Below are 15,931 nucleotides of genomic sequence, written 5' to 3'. Positions count from 1 at the left end.
AATGCAACCTCCCGGAAAATAAATGGCGGCAGTACATCCCTGATATTGTGGCATACATTGATGGCAGAAAGGTAATAAGTACCCAGACTGGTAAGGGAAGGCAGCAGGTTAGTCTGTTTACAATACAACACGCAAAGGCTAGAACAGTGTTGAGACTGCGAGACAGGAAAACTTTTATCCTGCACCAGAACATACCTCGTGACATAATTAGAGAGAGCATGGAAACCAGGATGAGGTCAAGGGCAGCGAAGGAACTGACTATTGCAGCTGACAAAAACAGAGACAGGAAAGGCAAGGCTGTTGCGAAAGAGGAGCTTCCGGCAGAAATCTTTGAGATTGAGAATGATTCAGAGGATGAGGAACCCCGTCGCGAAGCAAACAAGAAGTATAAAGCATAGGGCAAGCTACAGGCGATTAGGCCAACCTGCAGTCTAACAAGGAACAGCCAGCACCACAAGTGGAACGCGTAAGAAGATACGGCAGGAGAAGAGGTGGTAGGGGAGCGGGAAGCAGAACGGATACGGGAGGCAAGAGAGGTAGGGGGCAGAGCAGGAATGAAGGGGACAGAGGAGAGAATCTAAAGCAGAAAGCGGGACCAGCCAAAAAAACAAGACGATCGATAGAGAAGAGAATTCACCAGGCTGAGAGGGCCTATCAGCAGAATACAAACCCAAAGGTCAGAAGAATTATTCAGAATTTGGAGGAGGAATCTTTACAAACCCAATCTGATTCAGAGATGGAGGATTTGGAATTCTTACTGCATGACCCAGGCAACACCAGAAGCAGAATGTCTCTGTTCAAGCAATCTCTCCACATTTACTGGGTAATGAAAAGGTTATTGGCAAAGGCATTAGAACAAGTTGCAACTGAGATGGTGGAAATAGTGCAGGGAGGCCCCGAATTGAGAAGGGAACTGAGGTTCATCCACATTTCTTTAGAGATGCAAGAGAAGAAACTGGATGAATTACAACAGCTATTGAAGGGAGAACATCAGGGAGCAGACAGAGGAGCAAACCAGCAACTTGCAGCCGAGGATGTTTGAGAAAAGATATGTATATGAAATTACATAGTCTAGATAATTATAGTTTTTTGCATGTTCTAGATAAGGAAAAATGCTTTATGCAGATCAGTAGGATTAGGAATTCTCAGGACTGTTTAGTTCATCTTGCAGGGATAATCAGACTTTGGTCCTTTTATTTTTGGTCGGCCATTAAAAATTTTAGATGGCTAAAATACTCGGTTTCCCCACAAGGGCGAGTTAATGTTTTTTGATACTCTGTATTGTTTTGTTTTCTTTATAGTAATAGAAAGAGATCCATCTCAACTTACAAAAAAAATAATAATATCAATTCCTTGGGTTTAATATTATTGCCTCGGGCTTATAAAACATAGGGCATTTTATGCCATATATATATATATATATTTCAATTAATTTATCCTTATACAAAGTCTATGCCAAATTAAAGTATATTATTTTTACATGTCATATATCATTTGGTATGAAGGGGTGAAGAATTAGATAGATATACATATATATTTCTTTATTTTCAATTATTTTATGACATATGAAGTGGTGACTAATTAGATAGATATACATATGTATTTCTTTATTCTCAATTATCATCATATGTTAACTATAATTTCAAATTCTATTGGCTTTGAGGATCATGCTTTATGTGCATATAGAAGGTTTCTTGCAGAAACAATTGTTGATTGTGACATTGGAGCACAAGAAACATGCAATATGTTACTTAAGCTACCTCTTGTTGTTTGTAGTCAGAAATTTGTTTCCTTAAATGTTGGAAGAAAGATTTTCAGGAAAATATCAAGGGATGCCTTAGAATGTTCATCTGAGAATACTTTTGTTCATCATTATTAGAAGAGACCTTTTTTCCTTGAACATCTATCTTTGATAGAAACAATAAGATCTTGGATATTTGAGAGCAAGCGTAAACAAGATCCATGGAAGCCTAGAGATGTTCATGTTATTGTTCAGGTTTGGCCACGGTTTTATTCTATTCCTGGTGAGGCTTCAGATGAATTTGAAATCTTTTGTTGGACATAATTGCTCTTATACAAGCCATTTCCTGACATTCCTATAGAAATTGGCCTTTCAGCTGAAATTATTATTGAAAATTGGAGGAATTTCCGATATCGAGCATGGCATATTGATCGAAATCCATCAATTGTCGACAATATTGAAGATGAAGAAGATGGTGATTTTTCTAACTAGGAAGTGAATCTTGAATATGATTTTTAAGAATGACAGATTTTCTCTCGTTTGGCTCCACCAAATGATGTGAATGTTTCTGATCTTCACACCCTTGGTTGAAGGGAATTTGATATATCCTTTGATTGGGAAAGTACAACTATTTCTGATGATGTTGTAGAAGAAGTTATTAATTTTATAAGGAATGAAAAATCAGGGGGTGATATTGTTGACCTTTCAAACAGATCATTTGCATATCGAGATTCGTTTTCAGAAAAACAATGACTTTCTTTTGAAATTGTTTTAAGGCACTTTTTTGAATATGAGATTCGTGAAGCTCTTCTTATGATTGTTCAGGGCATTGCGGGCACTGGGAAGTATTTCCTTATCCATTGTATTTTTGAAGCTCTTTCTAATTTGTCAAGTAATGGAAGAAGCCCTTTGCTTCTTCTTTCCCCAATAGGAATAACAGCTTTTAATATACATGCAGTATTCCAAGAAGAAATGAGACATGTTAGATATATATTGATTGATGAAATGAGATTTCTAGGTGTTAGAGCCTAAATTTTCCCCAGGCTGAAAAGGCAAGCTTCTAGGTCCAACATCAAACCATGCTCAACCTCGTAGCTAGCCCTACGAGGACAGGAGAGGGCTCTCTCCGGGTCAATCTCAGTGAAAAGTGTTTCAATGGGGCTTGAGATGACTTAAAATGGGAACTGATTTTAGGCTAGTAAATAAATGTGACAGAGGTAATTTATTGAATGACTGAATTTTCTGGGCTGTATGGGATAAAGGACAGCATGAGCTGGGAAATTAAATCAAAGACACAAAGTATTTCGTGAGACAAGATAGGCAAGAGGTTTAGCAATCAAATTTAAATAAAATGGAGTGGAAAGACTATTGAGAGGTTGAAAAGGGTATAATGAATGAATCCTTTTCAACAGAAGAAGAAACACAAAGCAGGAATGCCTTCCCAAGGTAGAGCAGTGAACTGGATTCCACCTTTCTTACTTAAAAGCATTCAACTGGAAATGCTTATGAATGAATTGTAAAACATAATAAGATACATATGAAACAGAAAGAAGAAACATCTGCTAAACTCATACCACATGAATCTCATGGATCAGAGCTACATCATTTTATTAATTTCCTAGCCAAACTGTATAGTGAAGCGCTGAGTTTTTCCTCCACACCTTTCCCAGAACTCAGACCCTTTACAAATGATTTTCCATACAATAAATAAACTCAACTATGAGAAAACAGATCGACCAAAATAGGGAATTACTTAATCATCATTAACAAACAAGAGTTGAAGAGCCAACCATTTGTTCTGAAAGGGAGCAGTGTTTCAATATGACATCTGTTTGATGACCAATGAGTAGGTAGAACCTATAGTGCAGATCTTCTGAATCGCAACTGAAAACAAAAATAGACCATCCAATCCTATTTCTCTGCTATGGTAGATATCTTTGTTTTAAATTTAGGCATTTGGTCTTTGACCGTTCGTTTTCCTTTTTGCCATTTGAATGAAAGCTAACTTTTAATAAAAATAGTTTTAAATTTTGCCTTTAATGAAGGGAAACGGAATTGTGCCAATCCCAGCCCATTATAAAAACTGACACTCCTTGGACCTCTTGGGCCATGCCCTAAGATAGCTGTAGTTTTCCCCATCAACCCCTCCAGCATTTGTCTGACATCTTTATTCACTGACACAATTTTTTACAAACACACAATTCGATGACATGCATAAGGTGAAGGGGGTAGATTTTAATTTAGTTAATCCAACAGTTTCTAGCTATATATCAGGCCTGTGTTTGTATTCATAGGATGGTATGATAATTCTATAGTGACCATCCTGCATTTGTGGGTGATCTTATTTGTTGTCGCGGGCATTAAGCCGAATGGAATCCAAGAATGAACCTGTTCTATACCCCTCAGAAGTCAGTAGATTCATAAACTCGGCGAAGTTTGTGTCGTGGTATATTGGCGGGTGGTACTCATCAGTGACCTTGGGTGCAGGACCAATGTTTGCTTCAAAAGGCAAGCTCAAGAAAGTCGCCACCGATATACATGGCTTCTCTTCGTTCACCACTACCCGGTGCATCACGCTCTTGTATCTTCCATTGCTCAGAACCTCTATATGATCGCCTATGTTTATTGTTAAAGATTTGGGCAATGGTCGTATTGCTTCCCATTGGCCTTCGTGGAGCACTTGAAAGCCTGCAATCGAGTGTTGAGCGAGAACGGTAATGCAGCCATAGTTTGAATGTGGTGGTATGCCTAAGGTAATCTCTGACTCTGGACAAGCAGGATAGTATTTGAGAACCATAATTTGGCTGCCCTCATCCCTGAAACTGTTTTCTACAATATACTTGTTGTGGGGCAATCCCAAGCTCTCCACCACTGCACTCATTATTCTCACAAACAACCGCCTCACGTCTTTGCTATATGATGATACCACGCTCTTGCAGCAAAAGATTTGGAATCATTTTCTTAAAATTTGATGTAGTAGTGGCATAATCCTGCTTGGAGGCTATGTGCGCCGCGCGCACACCCAGTGCACCATGTGAGCTTTGTGCGCCGCGCGCACACCCAGTGCACCATGTGAGCTTTGTGCGCCGCGCTAGAGCAAATTAACATAGTTAGAATGGGCCCAATGCGCTGCGTCTTGTGGATGTGTCGCACCTACTCCCAATGTGCCGCGTAGCTCTGTTTCAACGCAATTTCGACCTCCAAAAACTAAATTTGCTTCTCCACATTTTTGTTTCGGTTCTCTGATGTTATTTGTTGTGCAAATGAAATGTTGGAACACAAAAATGTCTCTTATGATAGGGATCTTATTTTGATTTGTGCACACCCACTTTCTGAACTTGGGCACTTTTGCATTTAATACAACTCTGTCTTTTGGTTTCCTCACTGATTTTCTGAGCTTGAATGATGACATTGTTATTGATTTTTTGCAGGGATGATGGCAATCGGATTTCGACAAAGGATGACCAGAGGCTTCATTTGAAGTACTCCATGGTGGAAAACTTTAAAATACATATTTTTCACAAAAACAAATTTGATGATTTCTTCTTCAAAACAGGGTTTTGAAGAAGAAATATCCTTGAGCATTATTGACGATGACAATCCTGAAATGAAAACTTATTGAAGACATCCTCATGGCATGCGGGCATTATTCAACATTCTGAAGACCAAACCTTAGACCTAGTGACTAAAATAACTCTTTGCTGACCTAGACATCAAAAAGGACTGTAAATAACTTTAAAATTGATTTGATGAACAGACCTGAGCCAGCAGGATAAGGCATGAGGAGGATAAATGACAAGGCCTTTTCGTCAGATAATGGCATGTCCCTAGCGGAATGTAACTGAGTGAATCGAGCAAGACACCTAAAAATGAAATGCAATAAGAGAAATGATCTCTGACGGAGGGATGACCATACCGACTCTAACATTGGCTCCAATGGGGATGGTAGCTCCTTGGAGGTGCCAAGAATGGCAGATCTTTGGGAGAACAGATAGTGCCTATATCCATTGGGCTATGGAGTCCAAATCAACACCTGATTGTTAACTGATTGACTGAAAAGTTGACTCAACTTACTCGATGCAAACTGAAATGACTGAAAATACTTGACTCTAACAAACTAACTTAAAACTTAAAGTTTGATGGCAGTACATGACCACCTGTGTTTCTTACAAGACAATATACCATCAAACTATATCAAAATGCCAATGTAACCAATCAAGCAGATGCCTTCCTAACTGATTCTCCCGATCAGATATTCTGGTCAACAACAGATACTGGTAACTGGGCATCCAAAAACATAATTGACCATGGTCTCCTTCATCACTAAACACTGCAATAATCACCTTCACTGCTGACTGCAACAGATTTGCCAGAGGATCTTGAAAAACATGAAGTCTTTCCTCCTACTAAAAGAGCAAGGTGTCTTTCTCCTTTGGTTCTGATGTTCCTTCATAATGTACTTTAGTAAGAGTATGTTCCTGGTCCTCAAAAAATTCTGAACAAGTAGATGAGCATATCTCCTCTTGGAAAAAAATTTCAAAACATGAGGTATAGGAAGAAGAATCTGAATGGTCTGATCTTCTGTAGTCTGAATCTATTGTAGGTCATCTTCATATGATATAACAGCCAGATTATCATGTTCCTCATTACATTCATCAATCACAAGAAAAGAAACTACAGATGATTATTGATACTCAAACATGAAATTTCTATCATCTACCAACGATTCATCCAAGGAAACTTTTTCACTTACTTGAACGAAGATCTCGTCTTGTTTTTCATAGAGGAAATGAACTACCTCCTCGTGAAGATCTAGTTCTGTTGGGATGAGAGCATTTAGGTCTGTAACTCTGTTTTCGTCATTTGAGGCAGCCTCAAAAATACAACTCTCTTTTATGAGATCTGGAACAACATGTTTTTCCTCATCACAATGTATCTCTCGTTTTGATTTATCATCATCACTATCTGAGATTGGAACATCATTTTCCTGCGTATCATCCTTTATTTCAACCAGATATGAAATAAAACTTATTCTTTCATCATTTTCAGCCATATGGAAATCTTCAACCTACTGATCTTGATAAGTATCCTCTAGGATTTCTGTGTGCTGCTGAAACAAACTTTCAGACAATGCTTCCATGATTTCTCTATCCATCAATTCATTATCTCCATAAAAATTCTCAAGATCTCCAATAAAACTATGAATATGGCTACAACAGTTCTGAACTAAAGTCAAGGATGGATATGATTCTTTATACCTTTCAAAGAATATTGTATGAAAATCTTTTAAACAATAAATAGAAGCAGGTGGCAAACTTTCATACCAAGATCGGGCTTCATCTTCTAGAGTAGCCATAAACATTTTCATCAAACAGTCTTCAGGAAAATTGATCTTTAATTTATGCACATGAATGTGAAATTTCACCAGATGAAGAGCAACGTCATTACCTTCCATATTTGTGAACATAGGCAAATTCTGAAGCCAATCCACCTTGGGCATTTTATTTGGAAAACTTGGGATGTGATCTCGGCTCATGGGAGTGTATCTTCTTGCAACCCGTTCCATCTTGAAAACCTCAAAGCTACTGATCTCTCTGTAGTGAAGTCACCATGAAGGATTGATTTCTGGATTTTTCAGTGAATGAAGTCGTCAGGTGAATGATTTCAGCCTTCTTATGTCTGATCGTTGTCCACCATCAACCATCAGATCTGAACTTGATACATGTACAGGGGTGATCGTGTAGATCAGATGTTCAACTATAAGACTAGACCGGAGATTGACTGAAGTAGCTTTTATCTACTTGCACTAATGCAAAGCAAAAACATTTCGAAGGCTACCTGGCTAATCTTCAGGCTCCGTCTGTAGTCTACAAAGCCAAACAATGAAAATAAACTTTCTTCCCTAGTACAGTCGCCATTATGTTAGAGCCTAGATTTTCCCCAGGCTGAAAAGGAAAGCTTCTAGGTCCAACATCAAACCACGCTCAACCTCGTAGCTAGCCCTACAAGGACAGGAGAGGGCTCTCTCCGGGTCAATCTCAGCGAAAAGTGTTTCAATGGGGCTTGAGATGACGTAAAATGGGAACTAATTTTAGGCTAGTAAATAAATTTGATAGAGGTAATTTATTGAATGACTGAATTTTCTAGGCTGTATGGGACAAAGGACAACATGAGCTTGGAAATTAAATCAAAGACACAGAGTATTTCGTGAGGCAAGATAGGCAGGAGGTTTAGCAATCAAATTTAAATAAAATGGAGTGGAAAGACTGTTGAGAGGTTGAAAAGGGCATAATGAATGAATCCTTTTCAAACAAAAGAAGAAACACAAAGCAGGAATACCTTCCCAAGGCAGAGCAGTGAACTGGATTCCACCTTTCTTACTTAAAAGCATTCAACTGGAAATGATTATGAATGAACTGTAAAACATAACAAGATACATATGAAACAGAAAGAAGAAACATCTGCTAAACTCATACCACATGAATCTCATGAATCAGAGCTGCATCATTTTATTAATTTCCTGGCCAAACTGTACAGTGAAGCACTGAGTTTTTCCTCCACACCTTTCCCAGAACTCAGACCCTTTACAAATGATTTTCCATACAATAAATAAAATCAAGTATGAGAAAACAGATCAACCAAAATAAGGAATTGTTTAATCATCATTAACAAACAAGAGCTGAAGAGCCAACCATTTGTTCTAAAAGGGAGCAGCGTTTCAATATGACATCTGTTTGATGACCAATGAGTAGGCAGAACCTGTAGTGTAGATCTTCTGAATCGCAACTAAAAACAAAAATAGACCATCCAATCCTATTTCTCTGATATGGTAGATATCTTTGTTTTAAATTTAGGCGTTCAGTCTTTGATCGTTCATTTTCCTTTTTGCCGTTTGAATGAAAGCTAACTTTTAATAAAAATAGTTTTAAATTTTTCCTTTAATGAAGGGAAACAAAATTCCACCAATCCCAGCCCATGATAAAAACTGACACTCCTTGGACCTCTTGGGCCATGCCCTGAGATAGCTGTAGTTTTCCCCATCAACCCCTCCAACATTTATCTGACATCTTTATTCACTGACATAATTTTTTACAAACACACGATTCGATGACATGCATAATGTGAAGGTGGTAGATTTTAGTTTAGTTAATCCAACAGTTTATAGCTATATATAAGGCCTATGTTCGTATTCATAAGATGGTATGATAATTCTATAGTGACCATCTTGCCTTTGTGGGTGATCTTATTTGTTGTCGCGGGCATTAAGCCGAATGGAATCCAAGAATGGACCTGCTCTGTACCCCTCGGAAGTCAGTAGATTCATAAACTCGGCGAAGTTTGTGTCACGGTATATTGGCGGGTGGTGCTCATCAGTGACCTCAGGTGCAGGAAAAATGTTTGCTTCAAAAGGCAAGCTCATGAAAGTCGCCACCAATATACGCGGCTTCTCTGTGTTCACCACTGTCCAGTGCATCACGCTCTTGTATCTTCCATTGCTTAAAACCTCTATATGATCGCCTATGTTTATTGTTAAAGATTTGGGCAATGGTCGTATTGCTTCCCATTGGCCTTCGTGGAGCACTTGAAAGCCTGCAATCGAGTCTTGAGCGAGAACGGTAATGCAGCCATAGTCTAAATGCGGTGGTATGCCTAAGGTAAGCTCTGGCTCTGGACAAGCAGGATAGTATTTGAGAACCATAATTTGGCTTCCCTCATCACTGAAACCGTTTTCTACAATATACTTGTTGTGGGGCAATCCCAAGCTCTCCACCACTAGACTCATTATTTTCACAAACAACCGCCTCACGTCTTTGCTATATGATGATACCACGCTCCTGCAGCAAAAGAATTGGATTCGTTTTTTTTAAATTTGATGTAGTAGTGGCATAATCTTGCTTGGAGGCTATGTGCACTACGTGCACACCCAGTGCACTGTGTGAGCTTTGTGCACCACACCAGAGCAAATTAACACAGTTAGAATGGGTCCAATGCGCCGCGTCTTGTGGATGCACCGCGCCTACTCCCAATGCGCTGCGCAGCTCTGTTTCAACACAATTTTGACCTCCAAAAACTGAATTTGCTTCTCCACGTTTCGCTTCGGTTCTCTGATTTTATTTGGTGTGCAAATGAAATGTTGGAACACAAAAATGTCTCTTATGACAGGGATTTGATTTTGACTTGTGCACACCCACTTTCTGAACTTGGGCACTTTTGCATTTAATACAACTCCGTCTTTTTGTTTCCTCACTGATTTTCTGAGCTTGAATGATGAAATTGTTCTTGATTTTTTGCAGGGATGATGGCATTCGGATTTCGAAAAGGGATGACCAGAGGCTTCATTTGAAGTACTCCATCGTGGAAAACTTTAAAATACATATTTTTCACAAAAACAAATTTGACGATTTCTTCTTCAAAACAGAGTTTTGAAGAAGAAATATCCTTGAGCATTATTGACAATGACAATCCTGAAATGAAAAATTATTGAAGACATCCTCATGGCCTGCGGGCATTATTCGAAATTCTGAAGAGCAAACCTTAGACCTAGTGACTAAAATAAGTCTTTGCTGACCTAGACATCAAACAGGACTGTAAATAACTTTAAAATTGATTTGATGAACAGACTTGAGCCAGCAGGATAAGGCATGAGGAGGATAAACGACAACGCCTTTCTGTCAGATAATGGCATGTCCCTAGCGGAATGTAACTAAGTGAATCGAGCGAGACACCTAAAAATGAAATGCAATAAGAGAAATGATCTCTGATGGAGGGATGACCAAACCGACTCTAACACTAGGATCAAGGTTTTTTATGCAAATAGATGCTTGATTACGAGAAGCATTTCCAGAGAAAAAGAATTGTCCTTTTGGTCGCAGATCCATCATCCTTGTGGGTGACCTTGGCTAACTGCCTCCTATGAGAGATAAGCCTTTGTATGCACGGAATATAGCAGGGAAAGTCTTGTGGAAAAAATTCAACATTGTTGTTACCCTTGACATAATATTTCGCCAACAAGGCAATAATGAAAAACAATCTCATTTTTGTAGATTCCTTAATAACATAAGAAATGTAGAACGTATTCTTGAAGATTGGGAGTTTCTTATGTCACGGGTTGATATGAGGTTGCATCCTAGAGAAAGAGATTTATTTAATGCATCAGTTCACATGTTTCCAACAAATAATTTGGTCTCCTTCCATAATAGGCATATGTTAAAACCGTTAAATTCTCCAATTGCACGATGTACTGCCGAGCATTCAAGGCATTCAGAAATCATTAGTGTTGATGATGATGAATTGGACCATGATGTTTTGTTGTGTTGTGGTCAATGTTTTATGTTGACATGCAATTTGTGGGTTGAAGCTGGCTTGGTGAATGGTGCACTTGGTTATGTTAAGGATATATTTTATACGCCTACCTCTAAGCCACCTCAACTTCCAATGTTCAGAACTGTTGTTTTTGATAAGTATGTTGGTGATCCATTTGATGCTAGAAATCCAAACATTGTGCCTATCACACTAGTGATAAGAGGAAATCGAAAACAAATTCCTTTGAATATGGCAGGGGCTCTTACAATCCGTGAGTCATAGGGATTGACTTTAGAACGCGCGTCAGTTGATATCAGGAATAAAGAGCAGCAAGGGCTTTGAAGTAGGAAAAAACCTGCGATACCCACAGTATGCATATAAAATGCATAATCTCATCAATCCCAGGAATTTCCATGACCTGCCTAGTCAAACCTTCAAGAGTTAAGGTTTAAACCCTTAATTAAACCTCATTGTGAACGAGTTAATAACTCTGGATTCATTGCATTAGGTTATTGTTGCTCGACATTTCGAACCATCAACAGTGGTTCATCTTCAGGAGAATTTGTGAACACTGGTCTTATTATTCAATTTAATAAATAGATGTAAGAGATGTATCGCCGACAGATATTAGGGTTTGTTAATTTGTTACTTTATTATTGATTTTTTTTTTTGATGTTTATTTGTATATTTATGTTATTTTTAATTATTTTTAAGTTTTTAAAGGTTTTGAAATTTATATGATTAATAAATAGTTGATTAATTATTATTATTTTTTTTTGTTAATGACTAAGATTATTGTTATTTATAAAGCGAATTTAATAGGGCTATATTTGTTCTATTATGTTTATTATTATTATTATTAATTTTTTTTTTTTTCACATGTGGTTCACGGATACCCATGGTCAATGGGCAGCCGCTACGTCCACGGTAAGAACTGGGTAGCTCATACCCCGAAGGGGAGCACACCCCTCGGCCTATGCTGACCTGACCCCAAGAGCTTTCGGGAATTGACCCTGTGACCTCCCGATTGGCGAGGCACTGATTTGACCGATTGAGCTAACTCTTGGGGCTTATGTTTATTATTATTTAAATGTTTTGTTATATATTTTAATTGTTTTGTTATAAATTTAGTTATATTAATTAGGTTTTATTTTAAATGTTTATTTAGATTATTTCATAGTTTTGAGGATTGTATGATTAAAGTTTCTTAAATTGAAGTGTTTTAAAGCTTCTATGTTGTTGATTTTAAATTTTTGTTAATTTTTACTTTTTAGATTATAATCAAAGGTATAGATACCTATTTTGGATTTATATGATTAATAAAATTTTTGTTTTTATTATTCTAATTATATTTTACTCTAATTGTTTGGCTATATATTTTAATTGTTTTGCTATATATTTTGTTATATTGATTAAGTTTTATTTTAATTATTAGTTTTGATAGTTTCATAGTTTGAGGATTATATGTTTTAAGTTTCTTAAATTAAGGTGTTTTAAAGCTCTTATATTGTTGATTTTAAAATGTTGTTAATTTTTACTTTTTAAGATTTTAATTAATGGTATAGATACCTATTATGGATAATTTAGAAGAGGATGGCAGTTAGTGAGGTAAGGGAGGGTTAAGATTCGCTGAAAGGATTGGAATCCAGTTTTTGCTTATGGTCCATCCATCGTCTCTGTTAAGGTTATTGGGGTGTTTGTTGATTTCTATGGCTTCTCTAAATTTCCTTGTAAAGTAGTGATCACTTCTGGCCAGAATGCGTGTATCTTCTATACAAATTTGGTGTTTAGTTTTATTTGAATGTTTAGCTAAAGCAGATGATTTGGATCGATTATGTTTAATGTCAGATGCGTGTTCCTGGATTCTTGTGTTAAAGGATCTCCCAGTCTCACCTACATAGGTCTTGCCACATGAGCAAGGAATTAAGTAGACACCCTTATGATATTTTGGATCAATCTTGTCTTTAATTGGTTTAAGGCAGTTATGGATAGTGTTTAAAGGTTTGAAAGTGGTTAGAATTCCATTCTTTTTCAGGATGCGGGAGATTTTATCCGTGGTTCCCAGAATGTAAGGTAGGTTAACTTTTCCTATACTATTATTAAAATCTTTATTCTTCTTATGTTGAGTGTTTGCTTTATTTATGGCTTTGATGGCTTGATGTTTGCTGTATCCATTTTTTTGGAAAACATTGATGAGGTGTTCTTTTTCTTTTTTCAGGTGTTCCTTGTCAGAGATTCTGAAGGCTCTTGTTGCTAATGTGTTGAGGACTCCCAGTTTGTGGGTTGGGTGATGATGTGAGGAGGCATGTAAATATTGTTCTGTGTGAGTCTTTTTTCTATATACTTGGTGAGATATGGAGCCATCATCCTTCCTAGTGATAAGGATATCAAGGAAGGGGAGGCTCTTGTTAACCTCGACTTCCATAGTGAATTTTATGGAAGGGGATAAGCTATTTAGATGATTTTTGAAGGTTTCTAGGGCTTCTCTTCCATGAGGCCATATGATGAAAGTGTCATCTACATATCTTTTCCACAATTTGGGTTTCAGGGGTGAGGTCATGAGGGCTTTGTTTTCAAAGTATTCCATGAATAAGTTAGCAATAATGGGAGACAATGGCGATCCCATCACGACTCCGCATGTTTGTTCATAAACCTCCTCCATGAAACTGAAAAAGGTGGACCTTAGGCAGATTTCTATGAGATTAATAACTAACTCCAGTCTGACCCTTTTGTAATCCTTTGCTGCAGAACCCTATAACTCAAACCTTCATCTTTTATGGCAACTTTGGTTAATTCTGTAGCTGCGCATGTTAACCAAACCCTACTCTATAAGCCAACTCCTCATATATCGCAATCGCAGAGTTTCATTGGACTCAATAAAATATGTATTCAGAACTCCTGACTTGCGATATGTGATGAATCTTTCCCACCGTTGATTTCATCCACCAGATCAATGGTTGTCGCAATATCTCATCACACCAACATGTGACTTCATCGCCTCTCGCATGTGATATGCGATAATACAACCGAACTTCAAATAGAATGAAACCTCGTCTATAACATTTTTAGTTTCACTCTACCCAAGCTTGATCTCTCAATCTCCACCGTCGATCTTACCTTCAATCCGACGGTTGATGTCTTCCCTCGATCAACAGAATTGCTCGGTGATCCAGTGTTGTAGATCAAAACCCATTTGATCTGACGGTCCACAATGATATTGCACAGACCACTTGCACAATTTTTAACCGCCTTACAGAGCCGATAAGCATTATACAACCTTAATCTGTAAATGTTCAGGTCCACCCTTGAAGTTAAAGTCTGATCAACTTAAAACCCCATATCCATTGGATAATGGAATCCATCAAATCCTACGGTCTGCGGCCCTTCAACTAGCACACGAATTATTAAGCTCACAACCCCCGTTGTGGTTACTAATCACCGTCGTTTATTTCTTTTACCTATGTGGCATGACTTAATCCTTGCCATCTATCTCCTTTGCTTTCATTCGTTGATCTGATTGATCCAACAACGCCTGTGTTCCCCTGCTACGTTCATTTGTTTCTTACCATGTAATAGCCCATTCGGCCTTCTCCCTATGTATTCGCTTCCACCTTATGGTTTTCACTTGTTCTGATTCCGATCTTCAACTCTGTTATTTCACTCCTTCGCACCTTCGCTGGAATATTGAAGGATCTCTCCAATACTGACTGTGTGTAAACCCGATACACTCTTATCTATTACCCCTTCTCTGATTCTGTAAACCTACAACGTAACTTACCTGCAACATAAGTTACATAGAATTACTCTAGTCACACACAGATATATAATTCAATTACACAATTATACACATTATACAAACTTTGAATCGAGTAATCTATATTAATAAACAAACATTTACACAAGAATTTCTTCCTTGGCCTGATCTTCTATATCAATGGCCTTTTTCTTCTCTGCCCGTAGGCTTAACTGACTCTTTGACTCACTAACTACTCTCTAACTACTCACTCTTTATGCCTTTTAGACTTACAATTATACAAAAGGTCCTGTTGAACTTGTAGGTTTTAACCCCGTACAGAAATTACCAGCTTGATTTTTCATTATGTTCCTTTCAATGTTACAATACATATTTATACATGTTGAAGCATCCAATACCATCAACCGAAAAACCATCACGTCCAAAACCATGTGCGAAAATCATGCACAAAACCATAGGTAGGTCTGCCCAACCCCATAGGGAGGGGGGTTACCTGCACCCCTCAAACCCTCTGTGACCCCCCCGCTACACAATCGGCGTAACGAAGGGGGGAATCCGCCCCCCCTCTAACCCCCTGGTTAACTTTGTGGGCTAGTTGTGGAAAGAATATAACACAACCCAACATTCTCCCACTTGTTGTTTTCTTTCCACAGGGGGACACAAGAGAGCTTAGTCATTTATCCAGCCCTGCAACGACCATTGTTTCTCTACACCAAGGTAACTTCTCAGAGCTCACAAATTTTGTCAGTGCATCTGTAGTATTCTTCAAAGTGTCCACCTTTACCAGCAACAACTTTTTTTCTTCTATCATATCCCTTACAAAGTGATACTGAACATCAATGTGCTTTGTCTTTGAATGATATGCAGGGTTCTTTGCTAAGAAAATTTCACTTTGGTTGTCATAGTCTATCCTTATAGCTCCTTGTACTAACTCCATACTTGAACACAATCTCTGCAACCAAACTGCTTCCTTGCTTGAATGAGTGGCTGCCATGTATTCTGCCTCTGTATTTGATAGTGCCACTACAGATTGTTTCTTACTCATCCAACTGACTGCACCTCCAAATAGGTTAAACACATACCCACTTGTAGATCTTCTTTAATCCATATCTCCAGCCCAATCTGCATCAACA

At 38.0% G+C, this 15,931-nt stretch overlaps 2 pseudogenes; both read right to left on the bottom strand.

The window, feature by feature from the left end:
- Nucleotides 1-4,082: 4,082 nt before the first annotated feature.
- LOC149147030 (putative 2-oxoglutarate-dependent dioxygenase SLC1 pseudogene) lies at nucleotides 4,083-4,622 on the bottom strand (annotated as a pseudogene).
- A 4,362-nt stretch (nucleotides 4,623-8,984) lies between these two features.
- Nucleotides 8,985-9,524, bottom strand: LOC149147029 (putative 2-oxoglutarate-dependent dioxygenase SLC1 pseudogene; annotated as a pseudogene).
- Between the last annotated feature and the right edge of the window lie 6,407 nt (nucleotides 9,525-15,931).

The sequence above is a fragment of the Pinus tabuliformis genome, chromosome 9 (genome assembly GCF_031772625.1).
Source record: "Pinus tabuliformis cultivar Carrire ecotype Pingquan chromosome 9, CPIR1, whole genome shotgun sequence".
Taxonomy (NCBI): Eukaryota; Viridiplantae; Streptophyta; class Pinopsida; order Pinales; family Pinaceae; genus Pinus; species Pinus tabuliformis.
Note: the sequence above shows the minus strand (reverse complement) of the source record. Positions and strands in the feature narration are given on the sequence as shown.